Source organism: Hydra vulgaris, chromosome 02 (assembly GCF_038396675.1).
Source record: "Hydra vulgaris chromosome 02, alternate assembly HydraT2T_AEP".
Taxonomy (NCBI): Eukaryota; Metazoa; Cnidaria; class Hydrozoa; order Anthoathecata; family Hydridae; genus Hydra; species Hydra vulgaris.
Window position 1 is genome coordinate 52776501 of NC_088921.1, and position 6000 is coordinate 52782500.

Sequence of the window (6000 nt, forward strand, 5' to 3'; positions counted from 1 at the left end):
TAAAATATATTTTTCTAATCAATATCTGAATCTTCTGATGCCGAATCTTGTGTTACTGTGTTTGAAGTAACAAGATTATCAAAAAAACTGTGATTATCAGGTTTACATAGGCACTTCAGAACTTGTAAGTCATTATACTTGGCAGTACTTATTGGTAGAACTGAGGAATATATATTAAACAGATTGAGTGCAGTTTCTGTTTGATTATTTTGTCTACATTTTATCGAAACAGTATTTTAAATATTGCCATTCCAGTTGTTACGAAACAGAAGCAGTGCAGGGTGTATATCTTGAATGACAATTTCTCTGACTGGTCGAGTTTTTATCAGACATGTGCACATATAATATTGTTTCAAGTAATCAGAAAATTTACATTTAAAAAATTTACAACATTAAAAGGTGAAGGTTTTTTTCTGCAATTCTTAAGAATCTGATGCCAATCCTCAGGAATTTCAACATTAGCCTTTATATTAATATTTGTCATGTCACAATCACATTCCATATAGGAATGACCTCATATTGGAAATGACACTTTAATACATTTAAAACGTTTTTGAAAGTGAACCATCTAATGCAAAAAACGAAACACAGTGTAATTTTTGTTTTGTCCTGCACATCCATTGCAAAAAAAAAATGTAATTCAAAAACTGTGTCAGATGTAATGTAATTCAAAAACTGTGTGTTTTATATTAATGATAAAAGGATAAAGCATAGAGGCTAACATCATCAGCTCCCTTTTTTCCTGTTGTTTCATCATATGTATAAAGAAAAACTTCATCACTGAATAGGACCTGTAAATTAAATGAAAAAAACTTAAGCTGTCTTTGGTAATACACATTGTTAGTTGATTTATTAGGCAAGGGTAAATTCTTCTGAAAATCAAAAGCAATAGCTTCAAACGTGTCTGAGTTTTTTGCTTGTTTTTTTGCATCTGACTTTCTGTTATAAAATACAGCAACTTTTCTTGTGTGAAATTCATGCTGTGTTTCGAAATCTTTTTTTTTTCAGTTTGATAATATCTTCACCAACTTCATTTAAAAGCTCTTGGTCAGTGCATTTTATATTTACAATGAACTCATCACAAGCTAAACAAGTGTCTTTTCGTGAAAAACCAAACCCAATATTAAATTTATTGTTAAAAACTACTCTGTATGTTTCATATCCTACTTTAAAAGTTGGGTAAGATATTTAAATGGTTCAAACATTTTAGAGACATTTAGATCTTCAGATAAGTAAAATTTTTTATTTTTTCCAATAGCATAATGAGATGACCTTCCTCTGAAAGAAGATATATGTTTTTGGATAGCTTCACAGTCACTTTCTGTTAATTTGTGTGGGCGATTTTTATGTTTGCCTCTACCATCAATTGGAGGGCGATCTAAAAGAAAAAAATTACATAATATTTATATACATAATATATAAATATATATATATATATATATATATATATATTTAAATAGTTTAATTCCTAACTTAAAATATTAAAAATAACTTCTTTAACTATTTACTAACCAACTGATTTCCTTATTGATTCGATTCTAGCTTTTGTAATTCCGAAAAAAGACATAGCTTTAATGCAGATTGGTACTTCGATAGCTGATTGTGCTCTTTGCACTTTTACACAATAAGAATATGAAAAATTGCATAAGTTTTATCTGCTTTCTGTCACGGTCTTTTTCTGTTAATGTTTTGGATTTTTATTAGTGTGGATAAGTACGCGTCCTGACAATTTTTAGATGAATATTCATTAAAGTTCTTAATTAGTTTGTTCCTTTCCTCACTACTAATATTTTTAAAACATGAAAGTCAAATACGATTACAGTCTGCCCCAATATGTGGCTCAATAAATTGTGTATTTTCTTTTTCTATTTTTGGATTTAATATTAATCTTTCTTTTTCTTGATTTTTCTGTTAACAATGTACTATCATTACAAGCCATTTTGTTTTTTGTTTACTTTTTTCTGCAGCTTTTTATTCAACCAATACTTGTGGTATTAAGGAATCACATGGTTTCATAAACTATAAAAACTTCAGACAACGTAGGTTTTCCAAACGTAACCCTCAACATCACCGATTGTTCCATTTGGTTATGTTTAATTTTATCCTTTTTTTTTAATGACTGGACTGGTTTTTTCACTTGGTAATTAAAATAAAATATGAAACAAAATATGTTTGTTTGAAAAATAATAATAACTCAAAAATTTCAAAAATGTGACATCACTGGTTTTTCCACTGAGGTCTTCATATATATATATATCGTCGGCTTGCCGGCAGAAGTTGGTAACTAACATTTTGGTGTTTCTGAGATATTTGAATTTTAATATTTGAAGAACTCTATAAATCAGGAATCATAAGAAAAACACATGTTGTATACTTCAAAATGTTTATTATTTTACAAAGATACAGATGCAAAATAATTTTTTTCACAAAATAAGGAGGTTTTTATAAATTTTGAGAAAAATCAAAAATTGGTTGCAATTACTGACTTCTGCTTGACAAGAGTTGAGGCTTATGAGAAACTTAAGTGAATGATTTCTTATGATATAGTGATTAAAATAAACGCAAACCTATTATTTTGTGGCAGACAAAACTACTTTTAATCAATTGTTGATAAACATACTAATAATAAGAATTTTTAATATTTAAGATTTTTTCAATCGTAAACTAAAAAATTAATGCTACATAGTAGGTGACATTCATTCGTCGTCTTCAGAGTCATCTTCACCAGACTCTGGTATCAGGTCTCTTGCAGTCTGACTGACGGGCAGATTATGGTACCATTCTTGTACTTCAATAGGAATTATTCCCAAAGTATACAATCATTCCAAGTCATTCTTTTTTGCCTGTGATATGGGCAGTAGAGTTGAGTATGCCTTATTTATTTCTGTAAGCATGCTGAATTGCTGACCTCTGCCCTTCGTAAATACATTTATATACGGCGTGGTAAAGTCATAACGATACTGGAAACAATTTGGCTTAGATTTCTCATACTTTAAACATTTTATTTTCAGCCATTTAACGGTAGCACTATTCTCATTTTTGTTACGGCTTTTTATAATTTTTTTTGATAAACTAGACAAATCTAACATATCAGAAAATGTCAGTTGATGTACATTGAATGGTTTAGCATTCTTTTGTTTCCTTGAAGACCGTGCCAATCAATTATTGAAAAAATTGTCATCCAATCAATTATTAAAAAAATTGGTACATTTTTCTTTTGAGCTTCGATTGCACTGTGCATGGAGTCAACTTACATGTGAGTATGTCCAGTTTCTAAGAATTTGTGTTCAATGCAATCGAAATAGAGTGTTTGCACCACATACATAAAAAATGCAGCTATGTGTTGATTTCGATTCTGACCTCCACAGCAATCTGTAAATAAAGACAATTCTTTAACAGTTTTAAGAATCTGTTTCAGCCAGAACCACAAGGCACTTCCTATTTCCGAACTCCCCCTTTTCCCATTCATCGCTGTCCAAACATTGCAATATCTGTCATTAGGCAAGCGTGATTCGTATATCATCAAATTATAGACACAGATCTTGCGAGAGTAGTACAATTGAGAAGTGTCACTAGACGGTATTTGTAGCACACTTTGGAGATTGAAGGTTGCAGATAAAAAAGACGGATCAATGCTCGATCGCTCTTTGTCTGTAGCTTTAGCTAACCGAGCATCTTCTATCCTTTTTTGGTGAAGCTAGTATTCTGTTGACAATGTTAGTTTAGCTTCATTAGAGGCATTGCCGTGATTGTTACATGTCACACATTGATCCTTCTTGGGTTTAAAAAACGAATAATTGTCAGCCTTTTGCTTGATCAACAACAATAGTGTGATTCCATTACAGGAAACTTTTCTATGTGTGATTTAACAAAATTTAGAGAATCTGCTGAGGTTTTATTTGATGGAGAGTGTTTACCTCGTTTATCTGGTCCTTCAAATACTCCCATATTGCTCAGTGTTTTAAAAGTGTGGATGATAGGTCTATCAGAAATACTTAGTGTATTTTTAAAGAAAGTTTGACAAATTCGCACCTTTGTGTCACCTTTCTTGAAGAAATAAGACCTGGACAATTATCGATTTCCTTTTGTTGTTTGCAACTTCTTTCTTATAGGTAAATTTTTCTCTATATTACCAATGTAAAAATCCTTTTGCCTATCATAATCCAATGACCAGAAAGTTCTACATATTTCAATTCTTTCTTCTTCAGTAAATATCTGTGAGCATTTAAAGCGACATGAATTATTACATGCCACTTTTGGTTGTTTTGCTGGTCTTTCAATTCCTTTCCTTGATTTATAAGGTAAACATTTTTTGCGTTTACCTTTTTCTACATTGACCGACTAACTTTTTGGAGGAGGTATTGTCCAGCTAGTACGTTTATGAGTACAATTATGGAAGATGTGAATACTTATAATGAATCTCCTTACTTTAATTTGATCTGTAATTGCTAAGTTATGATTTTTACCTGATCAGAATTTGAGTATTGATTTGGTACAAAATTTACCACAAAAGCGTCATTATTACTGCAATCATAGTAGTCCACAATAATAGTATTACAATCCTCGAATAATGTAATTTCACTAGTATCCATTTCCGGCGTTAGCATTTTTTCTTTAACCTGTAAACAAAATTGTTATTATAAAAATTATAAAAAATTGTGCACCAATGATTAAATAAGCTCACAGTAACACTGGGGCAAAAGGATTGAATCATTTTCTTCATTATAAAATAATAATACTCACATGAGATGTCGTGGATTGGTAGCAAGAATCATCATTTTCGGAACACATTTTTTTCACAAGATTCACCATTTTTAGTGTCCTTTTACTACCTTTTTCAGGAATTGACATGTTAAATTACGTTTTACACTGTTTAATATGCTCCAAATAATATGAATCTTCAATCAAACCAAAAAGCACACACACAAATTTGACAGGAATGGCAGTTGGGTTTAATGGTAAGTGCTGCCACCATACGGGAATATTTTCAAAATATGTCAGGCAAAAATAAGTAAGTGACTTTACCAAGCAGTGTTCCCCATAGTCAGTAAGTGATGTTACAAATCTTAGCCTGTTCTATTTTGATCTTAGGAGCACTTACATTTATTTTGACTATGAAAAAGAGTAATTTATCCTTATATCACTTACAAGTTTTTACCAGAAGAAGATATTGACCAAATGATGACAAATATCAAAAAATATCATTTTACGAAAAAATGTAGTTACCAACCTCTGCCACCAACCCGACAATATATATATATATATATATATATATATATATATATATATATATATATATATATATATATATATATATATATATATATATATATATATATATATATATATATATATACAGTGGTGGCCAAAAGTATGGAAACTTTTTTAAAATTACATTTTTTTTTATTTGTATTAAATAAAACCAAAATTATTTAACCCGAGTGTACTTGCAATAGTCTACTTTATATATACTACAAATTTGAACTTGTCTTTTCTAAGACATTTTATTACATACTAATATTTCTTAATTTCGATTGGACAAAAGTATGGAAACTTGTTCAAACTTGTCACTAAACATAAACAAATCTTATCATTTAGAATGAAAACGTGTTAGAATTGACATCTTTGTTAGTTCATCATAGTTTACATTTATATTAATCAGTATGGCACCGCGAAAATATTATTCTAGTGATATTAAAAATAAAATAGTTGAGTGTTTTAAAAACGGTAATAAACCAATTGATATTTCTCGAAATTTTCAAGTTCCAAAAGGTACAGTTTTAAAAATTATTAAAAAATTCAAAGAAAGGGGAACTGTGGAAGTGAAAATGAAACCTGGAAGACCAAGAAAAACAACAAAAAGATTGGATAAAGTTATAAAAAATACTTCTACAAAAGATCCTAGAAAGTCATCAAAGGATATAAAAGAAGAAATCTTGGAACAGCATGGAGTTTTATTATGTGACAGGACAGTTCGTAGAAGGTTAAATGATGCGGGCT

At 29.9% G+C, this 6000-nt stretch overlaps 1 protein-coding gene across 1 annotated transcript in view; it reads right to left on the bottom strand.

Moving 5' to 3' along the window:
- Positions 1 to 6000, bottom strand: part of LOC105844611 (nischarin) — a 49743-nt gene that overhangs the window by 21326 nt on the left and 22417 nt on the right. The gene's annotated exons all lie outside the window — the stretch shown is intronic.